The sequence below is a fragment of the Anabrus simplex genome, chromosome 4 (genome assembly GCF_040414725.1).
Source record: "Anabrus simplex isolate iqAnaSimp1 chromosome 4, ASM4041472v1, whole genome shotgun sequence".
NCBI lineage: Eukaryota > Metazoa > Arthropoda > Insecta > Orthoptera > Tettigoniidae > Anabrus > Anabrus simplex.
The window spans coordinates 277,204,625-277,224,834 of NC_090268.1; positions in this window are offsets into that span (position 1 = coordinate 277,204,625).

A 20,210-nucleotide genomic window follows, 5' to 3' on the forward strand; every position below is an offset into this window, starting at 1 on the left:
TCCCACGTGGCGCTCCCCAGGTGGCGGATACGGGGGTCATAACCGGCTTGCCAGCAGACGTGAGGGAAATAAAACACCTCTCGCGGGCCAAACATACAACCCCCTGTGGGTGGGGGACGCAGACGAAGAATAAACCCACGGTATCACCTGCCTGTCGTAATATACGACTAAAAGGGGCGACCAAGGGGTGATCAAATTAGAAAGATGAGACAACTTGTAACTAGTACCATCACACAGGGAACACCATGGGTGGCTTTTACTTGCGCGTAGTACCACTATGTTAGGTACAAAAGAGGTTTGTGATTAGTAGCGACAGTGTTTGGCTCAGGATGCACCCCTATATGAGCAACACCATGGGATGAGCGACACCATGGTTCTGCCTTGCCTACGATTAGTACCCACTATGTGAGGAACATCACGGGATAGTGCGAGTCCCTGTGGTTAGTCCACTTCTGTGAGGAACACCATATGTTTGCGTTGCCTGTAAATAACGCCGCAGTGTGCGAAACACCATAGGTCTGTGTTACATGTGCGATTTTCGTTTCCTGTGAGTAGTACCATAATGTGTGAAATACCATGAGTCTACGCTACTTTTGATTAGTACCGCAACATGACAAATAGCATGGATCTATTTTCCTAGCGATAAGTACTATTATGAGGGGCCGATGACCTAGATTTTGGACCCGTTTCGACTACAAGCATCATCGATTCAGTATTATCCTGTAGAAGTAGTCCCTTGGTCAGTAATACTATTTTTTAACGCTAGTTTCTGGAAATGTGGGGCATTGCGGGTCGGATCCACTGATTGTATTAATTCGACATCCATCGATTCATTCTTCGTTCGAATTTTGGTCAGTGGAGGATTATGGGTTTTTAAATTTTCATAATATTTCGTCACATTTTGTACTATTAGGGGCCGATGACCTAGATGTTAGGCCCCGTTGCCTAACAAGGTTCCAGCAAGTTATATTCACTCTCAGCTAAGACATTTGGTTATGTCTCGTTGGGAGACGGAGTGGCAGACCACTAAATTTCCAAATAAGCTGAGAGCGATAAAAGGTACAACTAATGTATGGAGGACATCCCTTTGCGCTTCTCGGAGGGAAGCAGTGGTATTATGCCGTCTTCGGATCTGCCACGGTATACTAACGCACTCCTATGTACTGAAAGGTCGACCCCCTGCGGTGTGTACTTGCGGCGATAATCTTACCGTGGTAGACATAGTTTGAAAATCCATATTTGAAGTATTTTGGCCATCGTAGAATTCTTGGATATGCCGATTAAGTTTGACGACAAGACCTGCCGCCGCTGCCGATACCCAAGTGAGGTCGCCCGGACTCCTCCAGTACCCTCAGATTCACCTCTTCCGCTACTATGAGAGGGGTAGTCTTGGTGATGGTCGCCGCAGGTCAGATGTAGATTTGCAGTCCCCAGATGGCGGTAGAGTTTCCGCACCTCAGCCCTTACCGGAAAGATGGAACTCCTGCGCGCCGTTCAGAAGGAGGTCTCACTAGAGTGGAGTGGGCCCATTCCCCACTCCGGCATCGCTCGCCAGATGTTTAAACACGGCCGCCGACGACTGAGGGGGTACTGAAACAATAATATCTGGGCGAAAGAGATTGTTTTGCTGGCGCCTTGAGGGTACAATTTTTATTTGTGGGAGGCAGAGGGGCGGGCGGCGTAGATTGTGAGTGTGTGACAGCAATGTGTGGATAAAGAAGACGGGGGCTTGGTAATGGCCACCAGGAAATAGACAACAGTAATACTCAGAGGGGAAGGTTGCACAGTTCATTTTACATATGGTTTACGTACAGATGCGGGACAGAAGGCCTCCATATTATCATTAAAGTATTTAATTACTTTTCTTAAAAGTAAAATAACTTTCAACTCATCCCACGATTTACGGCTTAATGGAAAATCTGTAATGAATTTACACAGGTTTCACCTGAGAGAGGTGAACCCTAAATATCCTCTCTGTGTCTGCGTTACTGACAAATAATGTAACTGGTGTTAGATACTCTAGAATGAAGCACGGCCCATGGAATCTGAGGGCAAGCTTGCCCGCAGGAATAATTTTTCTTACCATGACCTGATCTCCGACTTTTAAATTGGTGGGCCTCAGTCAACGATCATACCTTTCTCTAACTTTTTCGTGGGAAACTTTTAGATTGGATTTAGCCTTCTTCCATAGATCTCTAATATTCTCGGGATCTATTGTCTCTGGTAACATGTCGTTAAGTGACCAAATATTAGAGAGCGGCGTGCTAGGAATAAACTTAAACATGAGAGAAGGTAGAGAGAACTTGTGTGACTCATGAACTGCCGAATTTAAAGCAAAAGCCAACCAGTACAGGGATGTATCCCACCTGGAATGATCTTCATGATGAAATGCAATTAATGCAGAACGGAGATTACGATTGACCCGCTCAGCAAGAGACTGTTGATAAGCTGAAGTGGTTACGTCTGAGATAGGCAGGCCAAAACAGAATTTGCGGAATAAGTTAGATGTGAATGCCTTAGCATTATCAGAAACTATATATTGACAAGGACCAAAAGAAGCAAAAATAGTGTTGAAACAAGAGATAGTAGACTGAGCGGTAGCCATTTTAATCGGAAACAACCAAAAAATCTAGTGAAGCCTTCTACACACACCAGAATAAATTTATTTCCGTTCCGCTTGGATTGTGGTAAAGGTCCGACGTAGTCTATATATAGACGTTCCATGGGGCGAGACGCTTGATGAGAGGAAAATAGACCTAGATTAGTGGACAAGGTGGGCTTACTAAGTAAGCAAGGTTTATAAGCTTTTACAAATTCTCTGATTTCACCGTCCATACCTTTCCAAATAAACATCTCTCGAATCTTTTCCCGAGTTTTTAAGATGCCTAAATGTCCCCCTAATGGGGTCTCAGAATAGTACTTGAAGATCATAGACACAAGCACAGCTGGAACTACTACTTTCATCTTTTGATCGTGCCTCGAAGGGCAACACAAAACCCCGTTTTTCAACACATAAGGGGCGACATGTTCCCCAGAAGAATCTGTTTCCATTATTGGAGCCAGCACAGGATCTTCACGTTGATATTTTTCAATATCCCGAAATAACATAGGGGCATCTGCTAGAATAGCATGAATACCCGAAAGTACGGACATGGGAAGAGAAGAACTATCTTCCTGTTCAATCGTTTCCACTTCATGAGAAAATATGCGACTTAGTCGATCCGCAACGACATTTTCAGATCCTCTGATATGCCTCACATAAAATTGGAAAGCAGAAATCCTGATGGCCCAGCGGGCTATACGACCAGTACGACGAGGCCTACCTAACACTCAACTTAAGGCTTGGTTGTCTGTTTCTAGGTCGAATTTGACATGTTCCAGATAGAGACGGAACTTCTCTAGTGCAAACAAAACTGCCGAATCCTCAAGTTCATAGATGGAATATTTGGCCTCTTGAGCCGATAAGGTCTTAGAAGCATAGGCGATGGGTCGTTTTCCGAGTTCCGTTTCTTGAAGAAGGACAGCAGCAACCGCCGATGACGAGGCGTCGGTTTGGACAATGAATTTCTTCGAAAACCCTTGCATTGCTAATACAGGGGCGTTACAAAAAGCTAATTCAGATCTTCAAAAGAGGCTTGCTGAGACGGTGCCTATTCAAATTTCACTCCTTTCCTACGGAGTAACTTCAAGGGCGCCGCTCTGTTAGCGAAGTTAGGAATAAATTTCCTGAAGAAATTCACCATACCTATGAGCCTGGCAATGCCTTTGATGTCAGGAGGCTTGAAATCTCGGATGGCCTGTGTTCTGGAATGATCGATGGAAACACCATCGGGCGACACAATATGCCCTAAGAACGACATAGAAGGTTTAGCAAAATGTACTTTAGATAACTTCACAGTCAACCCAGCCCAGAGTACTTTCTTTAGACGATCTAGGTGTTCTTCAAAGGTCTCAGAAAATACAACGACATCATCGAGGTAGTGGTACAGGTATTCAAAATTGATGTCCGAGAAGACCCTATCTAGCATTCTAGTAAGAACAGCCGCTCCCATGGGGAACGCGAAAGGCACGCGGTTGTACTCATACAAGTTCCAATCCGTGGCAGAAGCTGTTAGATATTTCGATTCTTCAGATAGAGGTATCTGGTTGTATGCCTGATTAAGATCTAGGATGGTAAAGAACTTGGCTTTCCGAAACCACGAAAAACAAGAGTGAAGATCAGGAAGGGGCACAGATTGTAACACCACCTTACGGTTAAAAGCCCTTTAATCCATCACAGGCCTGAAGCCACCTTAGGGTTTCGGTACAAGAAAAATCGGCGATGAATACGCCGACTTAGATGGTCGAATGATTCCATCCTTTAACATCTGATCTATAATTTCCTTAAGAGCCTTCATTTTAGGTGGAGACAGTCGATAAGGCGGAAACCTAACTGGAATCGAATCCGTAACCTCAATCTTATATTCGATAAGGTCAGTAACACCAAGAGTATGAGAAAATACATCAGGAAAGGACTGAAACTATTTACGAATTCTTTGAGCCTACTCCTCAGGTAGATGTCCAAGATCTAACAACATCTCATCCTGGGTAGGCGAAACAGAAGAACATGATGCAGATTAACGTTTTAAAAGAGGAATCTTGCAAGTATTAGCAAATTTGAAGGTGCACAACTTGCGCTGAATGTTGAGTACAAGACCTGTTGAAGACATGAAATCGGCCCCCAATATTACAGGGCAGAACAAGTGTTTAGCAATAAATAATTTCACCTTCCAAGTAAACTTTGAAATACGAATTTTAGCAAGAATGAAACCTAACGTTTATAATGAGAAGAGTTAGCCGAAACAAATTTAACAGAAGATGAACTATAGTCTGGAAACTTACAAACAGTTTTTAATTTAGAGAACCATTCTTCCGAGATTATAGAACACACACTTCCAGAGTCTAATAGAGCAGTGATAGGTTCACCGTTCACTTCAATTTTAAGGAATGACACACGTGAGGGGGTCTCTGCCGCAATTCTGAGGCATTATTTTGGGTCTTCAAACGATAAGTTAGAAGAAACTTTACCCTTACCAGAGCTTTTACTGGGTTCAACAGGGGCTGAGCCTCGGGAATATGAACATATTGACTCAGCTGATGACACTATTGTCGCGGCCACCAAATTAGGCGGGTGAGGAAAACTGCGCTGTCGTCAGATATGGGAACGGCGAAGCGACAGATGGCCGAGAGTCGCTTACCTCCGGGCACGGATTGGCAACGCTGATCGTGCAGTGCTGTCAAACTGAAGCCCATCCGCTCCAGGCCACCCTATCCGAGTCATTCCCTGTCATGCAGCTGTTGAGCTCGCACCGTAAGTGCAGTTAAAGATGGATAGTGAATGTGAATTGATTTGGGCTCAAGTCAAGAGAGAAGTGGCAGAGAGGAACAAGACATTCAAAATAAAGGACGTAGAAAAACTCACGTCAGAAGCCATAGACCGTGTGACTGCTGCAGACTGGGAAAAGTGCTTCAATCGCGCGGAAAACCTTCAAACAGACGATTGGGCCAAGGAAATAGTAAGGGACGAAAGAATGGAGCCATTCATCATCATCATCATCATCATCATCATCATCATCATCATCATCAGTGTGAAAGACGACTCGACAGACAGTGAGATGAGTGATGACAGTGACTAAGAAATCTTAGACTGCCTTGAAGCTAGAAACAAATTCTTACTTCATTGTAAATTAATGTAAACCTATTCTTTAAAGTAGATCTTTTTCTATATCACTCAGTACAACATACAGTATTCAAATATTTAAAGTTATAATGTAATAAAACTGACACAGATTAATATGTAATCCGAAAGTAATTACGGCGTCCTGCACCTTGTGCTGGTGTGCATGCCCCGAACTGCCTCAGCTAGCGACATTTACATGATCGCTTTCCCGGCCATTTTGCAGGAAAATTATAAGACTCACGGAAATATGTTTCAGATAAAAAATATAAGTCAGGCGATTTTTAACATTTTTCCCGCAAACAAAATTTTATTGGCTGAAAAAAAACTTGGCCGCTTACTGAAATTTTCAATACATGATCCTACGGATTTAAATTTACTCGTTCAAGATTTTATTTTTAATAATTATTTGAAGTGGTTGATATGGAAAATAGTTATACCACTGAAATCAGCAGTCTTTTGCTGAAGCTTGTAGTATAATTTGTTTCGAAACCTTGTGTGAAGTAACATCAGGAGCTTGAGAGAGAACAACTTGCTTCGCGCTCCGAAATAACGTGTTCAGTTAGACATTTCTTCGCCACTTGCTACATATCCTTGGCAACAGTGTAATTTCTCTGACCCGCCTAATTTGGTGGCCGCGACAATAGTCACTTCCTGTTATCAGAGTTCGCGGAGGTTGCACCAGACGTTGACCAGGGTGGGGTGCTATTGACATTAGTGCAATTCTTGGCGAGGTGAGTAAACGAGCCACATTTAAAACAACCTTATGATGACCCTGCTCCATTCTTTGTCCCATTCGATTTTATTAATGGGCATTTATTGCGCAGGAGGAACTCGTAAGGTGTCGTCATACCTTACTCCTTCTGCTGACACAGCCATTGCCTCTAACTCATAAAAGGTTTGAGGACGCGACGGAAACATAGGTAAGACCTAAACGGCAGAGAGATGCCTTCGACAATAGTTTGCACTATTCAGAAAAATGGAGTGCGAACACTCTGGTGTAAAATTTTATGTCTTGAATAGAGTTAGCAAGATTCTCATCCAATCGCTACACTCTGAAGTTAAACATTTGTATCAAAGATGACACGGCTCTGGCCGGAATGAAATTTGCCAGGAGGTGGGCATGGAAGTGTTCTATGGATGAACTATCAGATATAGCTTCTACTTTGTCCGATAGGATGCCTACGGAATATGGATACATAATTTGAAGTATTTGAGAATGCGGTAGGGAGAACACTAACGCATGGTCTTGGAATTCAACTAAGAACCTGAGAAATGAAATGACTCCATTAGTTGAGTTTACGGTAAATTTTGAAATGCCTTTCAGCAAAATCGCCAATGGATGAGGCAGACTACTGAAACTGGGTGACATAATTGGTGACGGCATAGAGGGTCGAGAGGTCTCTAACACAGAGTTATTCAAAAAGAAATGTAGAATTTGTCTAGAATGATCAGACTCAGTTTCCAATGGCGCAGAAGTTTGTTGAGTTGCCACAGATTTCCTACTTTCCACAGCTTTACAAGAATCCTCCTCAGTAGCCTAATTTATCACAGCGACTTGGTCGGATTTGAGAGCAGCTGCCCCAGTCAACAATTAACTAACTCTATTTGACATATCTTATAGATGTTCAACCAAATTACAAGCCTCCTTAGCATGATCCTCTTTTAATTTGAGAGACAATAGGTTCCTAGCCCTGTTATAAAAATGAAACAGTCTAGCCTGTACACTCTTAAGTTGGTTAGCAGATGGATCGCTGACATAAAAAACTCACTACAGATGCTAGCTCGGTGGTATTGTCTGTGATAGTGGATAGAGCCTCATCAATTTCTTTTTCCCCAAAGACTGGGATACAAATAGGCAATTCTAAGAATTCTTTAGTTTGGCAATATTTGCCACAACCGTGCCTCCAGATTGGACCTTTCTAATGAGGAGTTCATAGATCAATTCCTCCTTGCGCAAGTACCCTGGAGCGAGGACTTCGCGACGACCAGACATGTTGACAGAAAAGTTAATAATTTAGAAAAGTTCCCAGCAACCAAGAAAATTCATAGAGCTCGGCGCGCATCCTACGTTTAGCCGTGAAAAGGGACTTAATTTAGACCCATTAAACCACGCTCTGCTACCACTTGTTCCGGGGTATCTGTGGAACGCAGAGAGGTGAAAGAAGTTGTGGGTCTAATGAGTCAAACTACGATATCATAAAATAATTTAAAACTTTAAATGAAGGTTATAATTCTTTTTGAAACTCGAACTTAACAAACAATATTTTCAGGTACTGGTAATCAGGTATAAAATAGAAACAGAGATACAAAACAGAAAACCCAAGGATACGTAGTTTAAAAGTTTTGAGCTTCAGGTTCCAAATTTACAAGTTTCCACATGTGGAATTTAGATAGATAAGTATAGGAATTTTCCAAAACACTATTTAAGAGCACTTTGCTCCAACGGTTACAAAACAGCCTTCCAAAGGCACCCTCAATATTACAGCCATCACAGAAAAGAGCTTACATGCTCTCCAACATTAACCAAGGAGACTGCGCTCCCAATTTCTTACAAACTCTTACGATTGCTGGCCTCTCTAGTCCCAACTTGCAATTTTACAATTTAGTACACCGGAGTAACTACTACCCAACCTACTGGGCCTTCGTGAAAAAAGAACAGGTTAAATTACTGGCCGGAACGCAAAATGAATGGAGGCGTACACTTGCGCTCCTAGAAAATTAAGTATAAAAATCCTAATTGGGCTCTCGGTCCGATGATACAGGGGCTAATCCCAAGCTACTGAGGTGACTCGAATGAAGGTAAATTTAACACTTTACAGAAAATAGAAATGATTACAAAATCACAGTCACCTAAAATTAAATTGAAGGGGAACTCGTGAGGGTAAGACACTCTCTATCCCCGATTTACAGTTAAAGACTTTTATGAAGTTTACATTAGAGAAGAAGGCTATTAGATTTCAGAATGAGATGGTTACATAGTTAAAGTTTAGAACCTGCCCCTCGGATAAGTTTGCAGGGACAGCTACAAAGATAGAAAGTTGATGACCATTACCTGGGCTGGTGTTCTGCCTGCCGAAGAATGAGGAACCCCACCTCCTGTCTTAACACACACACACTCAGAAAGACTCCGTTCAATAAGACAAGGAAACTTGAAAAGCCGCAACTTATATACACGATGGGATGGTTCGAGAGGATTCTGGACTAAATTCGGACACATCCTCTCATTTTTCATTAGCAGAATCAAAAGTTACACCCAAAAACCAACAAGAAGCCTGTAATAGGCTGAAAAATAATTACAGAAAAATTTAATTGGCCAGACACCAATGCTGGCGGGAAGAGAAGTAGGTGTTGCAAACCTTGAAATATATAAAAAAATTAATGAAAGTTAATTTTCTTGAAAAGCCTACAAACACATAATTTCTTTCAATAACAAATTATTCCACTTTGCACCAGAGTGCATGAACTCAGTTTTGTAGAGACATCTATGGAGAAAAGTTAAAACTTCTTGATGTACACCAAAACAAAACAAAATAAATCCAATCAATTTAGGAAACTTAGAAATGACAAACTTCTGAGTAGTGAGTAGTGATATTTTCTGATTAATGTCCCAACGTCATACAGTAGCTGTTTCACGTTTTGTTTGATAGAGTTCTTTAAGCCGCTTCTTTTGAATGGTGGAGTTGGGGTGTACCTCCCGGTACAGTTTTATATTCATATTAACTCATTCATTCTTCATCACGTTTTGAATTCTGGTCATTGGATGATTTTGGACTTTTAAATTGTCAATACATTTCGTTTCGTTTGGTACCATTACGGGCCGATGACCTAGATGTTAGGCCCTTTAAACAACAATAATAATAATCATCATCATCTTATTTTTCACATCTTGGTCGGGTCGCGATTGCGAATCGAGTCGTACATGTCGACTTGACCGTGTTTAACGGTCATATGAACTTCCTGACACCAACTCTATGTGAATGTATTCATCATTTTGTGTTTCTGTGATGGTTGAACCGAAGGGCTCGATGCGGACGACTCAATCAGGGTGGTGAATAAATAAATACATAAGTAAATAAAGCGATTAAATATATAAATAATAAGTACATACCAAATTTCAAATTTATCACGTATTAAGACTCAGAACCTCAAATTATTATATTATCCCCAGCTAAGTAACATTAGTACTCGTGCTATATAAAAAAATGAAACGGAAGTAAGTCTTAACTTCCCATAAGTAGTATTATTTGCTCAGATCCTTCTCTGATGAGACACAGTGTGCTCGCCTGCTACGAGCTGTTTCATGTTTGTTACCCTAATTTTTCTGTCTCAATCTCATACTTGGCTTCGGCAATACGACAGTGATTGTTACTAGTAACACCATTTCTTACTCAGCCAGTCCCTGTGATGGATGGCGTGAAAGTGTTGCTCGTAGGGTCGCCTGATGTACGCATTTCAGAAGACTTGGCAGAACTGATATGAAAAAACACGTCCTGACCCGGCGAGGAAAGCAACGGGAAACTACATCATTACTCACTTCCCTAGTACACCCTTTCGGTGACGCCTAGACTGGTGTTGAGTTTGATGAGGATCCAATCTGCCTTCGGGCTGAGTACTATACATACATACATACATACATACATACATACATACATACATACATACATACACTGACTGACAGAGCAAATGCGACACCAAGAAGGAGTGGTTCGAAAGGGATGAAAGTTGGGGAAAAAACAGAGACGGCACGGACGAATAATTGATGTTCATTTCAAACCGATATGCAGGTTACACAATGCGCACGGCATCGACTCAGTAGGATGTAGGACCACCGCGAGCGGCGATGCACGCATAAACACGCCGAGGTACAGAGTCAATAAGAGTGCGGATGGTATCCTGAGGGATGGTTCTCCATTCTCTGTCAACCATTTGCCACAGTTGGTCGTCCGTACGAGGCTGGGGCAGAGTTTGCAAACGGCGTCCAATGAGATCCCACACGTGTTCGATTGGTGAGAGATCCGGAGAGTACGCTGGCCACGGAAGCATCTGTACACCTCGTAGAGCCTGTTGGGAGATGCGAGCAGTGTGTGGGCGGGCATTATCCTGCTGAAACAGAGCATTGGGCAGCCCCTGAAGGTACGGGAGTGCCACCGGCCGCAGCACATGCTGCACGTAGCGGTGGGCATTTAACGTGCCTTGAATACGCACTAGAGGTGACGTGGAATCATACGCAAAAGCGCCCCAAACCATGATGCCGCGTTGTCTAGCGGTAGGGTGCTCCACAGTTACTGCCGGATTTGACCTTTCTCCACGCCGACGCCACACTCGTCTGCGGTGACTATCACTGACAGAACAGAAGCGTGACTCATCGGAGAACACGACGTTCCGCCATTCCCTCATCCAAGTCGCTCTAGCCCGGCACCATGCCAGGCGTGCACGTCTATGCTGTGGAGTCAATGGTAGTCTTCTGAGCGGACGCCGGGAGTGCAGGCCTCCTTCAACCAATCGACGGGACGGGAAATTGTTCTGGTCGATATTGGAACAGCCAGGGTGTCTTGCACATGCTGAAGAATGGCGGTTGACGTGGCGTGCGGGGCTGCCACCGCTTGACGGCGGATGCGCCGATCCTCGCGTGCTGACGTCACTCGGGCTGCGCCTGGACCCCTCGCACGTGCCACATGTCCCTGCGCCAACCATCTTCGCCAGAGGCGCTGCACCGTGGACACATCCCTATGGGTATCGGCTGCGATTTGACGAAGCGACCAACCTGCCCTTCTCAGCCCGATCACCATACCCCTCGTAAAGTCGTCTGTCTGCTGGAAATGATTCCGTTGACGGCGGCCTGGCATTCTTAGCTATACACGTGTCCTGTGGCACACGGCAACACGTTCTACAATGACTGTCGGCTGAGAAATCACGGTACGAAGTGGGCCATTCGCCAACGCCGTGTCCCATTTATCGTTCGCTACGTGCGCAGCACAGCGGCGCATTTCACATCATGAGCACACCTCAGTGACGTCAGTCTACCCTGCAATTGGCATAAAGTTCTGACCACTCCTTCTTGGTGTTGCATTTGCTCTGTCAGTCAGTGTACATACATACATACATACATACATACATACATACATACATACATACATACATACATACATACACGTATACCTACCGTACGTTAAGGGCGAGTATGAAAGGAGTTCGCGTTTTATACAATTTCATCGTAGTGTAAGCGCAATGAAAAATTCTTCAAAACCACTTCGACAAGAATATTGGTTTGTTTGGATGTTGAACTTAGTCTCCTCCGGACAGGTTTCTGTGTAATACCAGCTGGTCGTACTATACAAGGTCTGGTTGTTCGGGACTGACAAAAGAAAAGAGAATAAAAACGTTGCGGCAAAGCGTGTTAAAACGCCTATTATGTCAGCAGTGAATAGCGCCATGGTATAAGCTGCCATATCTAAGCTACTTAACTAGCCCCATGTCCACCCAGCCCCTGCCAGCCAGCCTCTTCAAGGACCTACCCTGCTATTCTTGCACCTACTACACCAAGTACATTGCCGGTCTGTGCCCACGTCAACCTACCACAGTAACGAGAAATTAAGACATGAATTGACTTCGAAAAGACAGTGCACCTCTCAGAAGAAGGAAGACTTTCAAAGAGTTTTACTGGTCCCATAGCATTTCTGGAATAAGCATGAAGAAAGACTCATTGGCGACAGGCCGGGCTGATGGCTCAGACGGTTGAGGCGGTGGCCTTCTGATCCGAACTTGGCACATTCGATTCTGGCTCAGTCCGGTGGTATTTGATGATGCTCAAATACGTCCAACCCGTGTCTGTAGATTTACTGGCACTTAAAAGAACTCCTGAGGGACTCGCTTCCAGCAGCTCGACGTCTCAGAAAACCGTAAAAGTAGTTATTGGGACGTAAAGCCAAAAACATTATATTATTTACGGCGACCACCTCCATGCATTCACGCAAACTATTTGGACATCTGTCTTATTCTGGGGTTTGTTATTGTATGAGAATTTGAGGATGGAATCAGTGTAAGTTCCATTGAAAATAAGATACAATCCTAGCATTAGGATAGAACGACTGTGACCCCCTATTGGTGGGGGATGCAGACGAAGGATACACCAGCGGTATCCCCACCTGTCGTAAGGGGCAACTAAAAGGGTTGACCTAGGAATGAATTTAGAACAATGAGAGTACTTGTGATCAGTAGCATTACGTGCGAAACACCATGAATCGACGTTACTTGCGACTAGTACAACTTTGCAGGAAAACCATGGAACCGCCTGCGGGTGGGGGACGCACATGTAGAATACACACGCAGTATACCCTGCCTGTCGTAAGAGGCGACTAAAAGGAACGACCTAGGCGCGGACATGGATTACGGTTTGGTACAATTTGCTGGACCTCCTGTGGATGCGAGGGGATGAATATATTCATAGATGATCCCTGCCTGTCGTAGAAGGCGACTAAAAGGGTCATGTGGCCATGGACCCCTCTTTACTTTTTATTTTTTGAGGATTAGTTGTAGACTATTTCAAAATTTTTGATGTGCGTGCTGCTCGGAGATAGGCCTCTTACGTGTACGGTAACGCCCAAAAGCCCGCATTTTACTACCCAGGGATCTTAAGGGTGGGAAGTAGTAGTAGTAGTATCCACCTGACAACACAGGTCCCCGCACAGCCGAATGTCAGAAGGACATATTATTATTTGTTACGGAGATATCCGTGGAGCAGAAAGAGGTGAAAGAAGGTGCGGGTGTTGAATGGGTCTAACTACGATATAAGAAATTGAGTAAAAACTTTAAAAGGTTAAATTTCTTTTCCAAAAACAAACAATCTTTCTCACTGAGTGAACATAACAACATGACAGGTACAAATAGCAATCTTGAAACAAGACTAGGAAAATCCAAGATTAGTGAATTTTACCCCTACTTTACAAATTTACAATTTTTTTTTATTTTTTTTATTTTTTTGCTATTTGCTTTACGTCGCACCGACACAGATAGGTCTTTTGGCGACAACGGGAGAGGAAAGTCCTAGGAATTGGAAGGAAGCGGCCGTGGCCTTAATTAAGGTACAGCCCCGGCATTTGCCTGGTGTGAAAATGGGAAACCAGGGAAAATCATCTTCAGGGCTGCCGACAGTGGGGCTAGAACCCACTATCTCCCGATTACTGGATACTGGCCGCACTTAAGTGACTGCAGCTGTCGAGCTCGGTAATGGTATAATTTAGGCAAGGGCAGAAATCCCCCAATTCAAGAGCACTTTGCTCCTACAAATTTACAGCCTTCCAGAGGCACTCCTCAATATTACAGTAAACTTAGAAAAGAGCTTACAGGCTCTCTAACACTCATACAATTTTAACCGCCCGTTTAAGGCAACATTACACAAAACTCGTACACTCTCTGACCTCTCTGGGCACAATTTACAATTGAAATTACTTTCAGGGGTATTTAATACCCAATCTACTGGGCCTTCATGTATAAAGAACATGTTCGATTACTGGCCCAAACACAAAATATATATGGAGGCGTACACTTGCACTCCTAGATAATGAAGAATAAAATCCTAACGGGGCTCTTTTTTTTTTTTTTTTTTTTTGAGGGTTAGTTGTAGACCATTTTAAAATTTTTGATGTGCGTGCTGCTCGGAGATGGGCTTCTTACGTGTGCGGTAACGCCCAAAAGCCCGCATTTGACCACCCAGGGATCTTGCGGGTGGGAACAACATGTACCGCGCACTAGTATCCGCCTGACAACACAGGTACCCGCTTAGTCGAATGCTAGGAGGATTATTATTAATTATTTATATCTTTTCCTCTATATATAGTACTTTGTACACGCTATGGGATACATACTATTGCGGGTGACTTGAGGAAGGGAGTCTTAGTGCTCATTGCCTCAGTCATCCCGTATTAGGCATCGTCCCACATCGGACCCAAGACAGGTGGATACTGCCTTGGCTGCTTGGTTCGGCTACAGAGAACCCTAATCGGAGTGGGTGGCATTCGGGGAGGATGATTTAGGGCATAGCTTCGATAGGAAGTCACCCATCTCAAGGTGGTCCCCCACCGAAGTCTTTAACTTTGGCTTCCCTGAGAGGATCAACTCCCTGGGAACATGAAGGAATGGGATCCAGCTTCCATAGATTTCTGGTCGCTACCAGAACCGATGGGCATGATTTTAAGCTGGCAAAGTCGATCCTTTTTTAGTAGAGACATTGAAGGCGTCTACGGCGAACTTGAGGACCTGAAGAAAATGCGCAACGGTAGTTTGCTTTTGAAGACTCGTACAGCACTGCAAGCTGATCAGTTGCTTAAGTGTGACCACATTGGCGAAATCGCCGTCAAAGTGGAAGAGCATAAGTCCTTGAATCTGGTTCGCGGAGTCATCTTTCACCGCGACATTATTTTGAACAGTGACGACGAGTTGATAGGAGACATGAAGAACCGTGGCATGACACGCGTCCGGCGCATTTCGCGCAAGGTCAACGGTGAAGACGTTGCCACTGGTGCCTTCATTGTCTCTTTCAAGTTGTCAGTGTTACCAGAGAAAGTCAAGGTAACAACTTATCGTTGCGATGTGAGGCCGTACATCGCGCCTCCTATGCGATGCTATCAATTCCAGCGATTCGGACATATGGTTATCACGTTGTTCGAATCAGTCTGTATTTGGTACATATGGACAAGTAGCTCACGGCGCGGAGGAGTGCACAACGCCGTACAAGTGTACTAACTGCTCCGGTTTTCATTCTCCTCGGGATCGGAACTGTCCGACATATCTGAGTGAGAAGAAGATCCAGAAGATCAAGACCCTGGATGGTCTTTCCTACCAGGAAGCGCGCCGTAAGTTTACTTCCACGAATACACCTGGCCGTACACTCGAATACAGCATGATAGCTCTGAGTCTCCCAGGTTCATCCTTCACGACATCGTTGCCCCTGATGATCGCTGTGCCCAAAGCGACTGTTGCACCACAGAGCAACGTCGCAAAGAGTAAAAGCTCGAAGGCGGGGACCACCCCACCTTCGACAAACCAGAAGTCTGTGCCGGTTGGCAGTTCTAAGCCGACAGAGTAAGGGGGGAAGGCTAAGTCTTCCTCACCTAAGAGGTCGGCAAAAGCCGTGCCCCAGCCGGCGCAGGCGACATCGTCGACCAGGACTGGGAAATCGTCTCCGAGCCCGTCTATACTCGAAAACAAGACGGCGAAGAAGAACGCCCCTGCCACGCGCTTCCGCACTTACTCTGCGAAAGGGAAATCATGCCCTCCATCTGGAGGGTATGAGTCTGCGCCAGCAGGTACTCCTGCTCCAAAACCTACGCGCTCCCCTCGTAGGGGAACTTCCCACCCCAGGAAAGCGTCCAAGTTCTAGGCGTCAACCCCGCCGTCTGTCCATGACGCGATGGACGTCGAGCTGTTATCTACATCTACGGATGTAGATGTTGATAGTGTTTAGGTTCACGAGCAACTTGTCGCTCACAACCTACCACTCCTTTTCTAGTCCACACTATGGCACGATTACAGTGGAATTGTAACGGTTATGACAAGCATGCTGCTGAGGTGCGTCAGCTCATTAGTCAGTTCGCGGCGAGTATAGTCTGTATTCAGGAGAAAACTTCAGAACAGGTCATCATACGGTCTTGAGAAATTTCAGACAATACTCGACAGAACGATATTATGCTCACCGGGCGTCCGGTGGCGTGGGTATTTTTGATCAATTTGATACCTATAGCGATGATGTTCCTCTAAGCACCCCAGACGAAGCAGTTGCGGTTCGGATACCGCTTCCTGTCCTAACAACAGTGTGTAACGTTTATTTTCCACCAGACCAGACTCTGAACATAAATGTCACTGATATGATAGATCAGCTTCCTCCTCCATTCCTTTTATTGGGCGATTTTAACAATCATCACCAATATGTGGCTCTGAAAGGCCTTGCTCCGGGGGAAGGGAGTTGGAAATATTGGTAACAGAGCTGGATTTATGTATTTTGAGCACAGGGGAACCAACTCATTTCAGTGTAAGTCTATGCAGCCGAGCGTTGGTTCCGCTGTTTCGGTGGAATACACACAATGATCTTTGTGACTGTGACAACTTTACCATTATTGTTACTTTGTTAAAACAAAAATCCGTCGAGGCTCCTCGTCGGTGGATTCTTAAGCATGCTGATTGGCCAAAGTTTACATCCCTAGCTAGCATTAACGACGAGACAAGGCGGACCGTAGACGGCGAAATAACTTACATCACACAAGTTATCCTTCCTGCTGTTGAGGAGTCCATTCCCTCCTTCTCAGGGACTCGTTCCTTGGCGGAACGAAGAATTTGCAGCAGCTATCAAAGAACGCCGTCGCGCTCATAGACGTTATCGTAAGCAGCCCATTGTACCCAACTTCGTATCATTTCAACAACTCCGCGCTAAGGCGCGAGTTCTTATTCGCCAAAGTAAGAAAGCTTCGTGGGAGCGATGTGTCGTCTATGACGTCACATACTCCATACCAAGCGTGGACTAAACTTCGACGTATTTCGGGTATCCAAGGTTCAGATTCTGTACCGGGAATTTCCATTGCAGGCAGTATCGTCCCTGAACCACTCTCGATTGCTAACCATTTAGCTAGCCATTTCGCGGATGTGTCGTGCTCCGAGAATTACCATCGTGATTTCGTTGCTCTGAAGAGAGAGGCAGAACGTCATCACCTCAGTTTTGCCACTCAAGCTTCACAGAAATATAATGTGCCCTTTACGGAGTGGGAACTCCGCAGCGCCTTGGCGCTTTGCAAGGACACGTCCCCCGGGCCAAACAACGTCCATAGCCAGATGCTGAAACACCTTAGTGAGGATAGTATATTATATGTTCTTCCAGTGTTCAACCGATTGTGGGTGGGGGACGCAGATGGAGAATATACCCACCGTATCCCCTGCCTGTCGTAAGAGGCGACTAAAAGGGGCCCAAGGGGAGCTCAACTTCGGGGCGTGGGTTGGCGACCACGGGGCCCTTAGTTGAGTCCTGGCATTGCTTCCACTTACTTGTTCCAGAGTCCTCAATTTCATCTATCTTGTCCGACCTCCTTTGGTCAACTCCTGTTCTTTTGGGACCCCGACGGTATTAGAGCATTCGATGCCTAGGGAGTCTTTCATTTGCACGCCCTTCGTGGCCCTTGCCTTTCTTCATCTATTACTTCATATTTCGAAGTGACGGATCCTTACTTAGCCTTCTATATTTCTCTTTGTCTATCCCCTGTGGGTGGGGGACGCAGACGAAGAATACACCCACGGTATACCCTGCCTGTCGTAAGAGGAGACTAAAAAGGGCGACGAAGAGATGATTGCATCAGAACCATGAAACTACTTGTGATTAGTACCAACATGCAGGGAACAACATGGGTCGGCTTTACTTGCGAGTAGTACCACTCTGTCAGGTAGTCAATAGTTTTGTGATTTGTAGCAGTCCAGCAGGGTTCACTGTGGGTTTCTAGTACCTGTGATTAGTACTACTAAATGCGGAACGCCCTCGTCTTACGTTGCCCGCGATTAGTACCATAAAGTCAGAACACCACAGGTCTGGGCTTTGCCTGTGATTAGTAACACAATATGAGCGACACCGTGGGTCTTCATTGCCTATGATTAGTACCCACTATATGCGGAACACCACGGGAATACCGGCGCCCGTGTTTAGTACACCTAGGTGAGGAATACCATGGGTTTGCGTTGCCTATGGGTGGCGCCATTATGTGAGAAACACCAGATGTCTGCATTACCTGCGCGAAGTGCAATACTTGTGAGCAGTACCATAATGTGTGGAATATCGTGCGTTTACGCTACTTTTGAATAGTATCGCAACATGACAAATACCATGGTTCTACTTTACTAACGATAAGTACCATTATGAGGGGCCGTTGACCTGGATTTTGGACCCCTTTAGACAACAAGCATTTTGGATTCAGGATTGTGCTTCAGAAGCAGTCCCTTGGTTAGTAATACTATTATTTGTGGGTCGGATGAAGTGATTGTTTTAAATTCATATCCAGCCATTCATTCTTCATCATCATGTTTTTTATTCCAGTCAGTGGATGATTTTGAGTTTTTAAACTGTCATTACATTTCGTCTCATTTCGTACAATTCGGGGCCGATAACCTAGATGTTAGGCCACTTTAAACAACGAGCATCATCATCATCAAGCTGCCTCTGTGGATGCGTGGTAGAGTGTCGGCCTCCGGATCCCAAGATAGCGGGTTCAAACCCGGCAGAGGTAGTCGGATTTTTGAAGGGCGGAAAAAAGTCCATTCGACACTCCATGTCGTACGATGTCGGCACGTAAACGATCTCTGGTGATACATTTGGTATTCACTCGACAAAATTAATTAAATCTCAGCCATAGACGCCCAAGAGAGATCCGGTTTACTCTGTCTGCCATCTAGCGGACCTAGAGTAAAACGGAACGTCGAAATTGACGAGCAGACAGCCAGATGGCGTCAAATCGAAATGTCTGCAAACGGTAGCTGAGGCCATACGATTATTATTATTATTATCATCATCAGATAGTATTAGTGCCGAGTAGGTACTTATCTGTTGCTTGTCGTGGTGAAACATGGGTTGACGGACGGGCCGGTAAGTTCAGTGTCAGAATTCTTTCAATGAACACTTTTAATACGACATATTACACAACATAAACAATTAAACAGTTATTTGTCCTCTATTCCCGTGTTTTCGGCACCGTGATATTTTGAAGGGTGTTAAGTGAAATGCGTGCTTGTTACGAAACCAACATATCGCTGTTTATGTTACTTCTCGTGAAAATACCGTACAATAAGCTAGAGTTAACTGTTTCGACACTATCAACATCAACTGCCAACATCAAAAATTAAAATTTTCTAATAGGTACATATCACAATCTTGAACAGTGGAGTCCCTTATCCAGCCTTTGGCGAATTTAAATTTTGTCGTAGCTGAAAGTTAACAAACTGAGGGTTATCACTACTGTATGTTGTCTTGACCCCTTCAATGGAAGAAACTGATCACACAATAATACAATCATACAATCTCGTTGTTCGAATCAGTCTGTGTGTCCGATACATCTGAGTGAGAAGAAGATCCAGGAGATCCACGAACCTACTACGTTGGCGTAGCAGGGGGAGAAGTGATACTCCTACGTGGCGCTCCCAGGTGGAGGAGAGGGGGGTCCTAACCGGCTAACCGGCGGACTTGAGGGAAATAAAATACCTCTCGCGGACCAAACACACTACCCCCTGCGGGTGGGGTACGCACATGTAGAATACACCCGCGGTTTCCCCTGCGTGTCGTAAGAGGCGACTACAAGGGACACAAGGGGCTCTCAACTTGGAAGTGTGGGTTGGCGACCACGGGGCCCTTAGCTGAGTCTTGGCATTGCTTCCACTTACTTGTGCCAGGCTCCTCACTTTCGTCTATCCTGCCCGACCTCCCTTGGTCAACTTTGTTCCTTTCCGACCCCGACGATATCAGAGCATT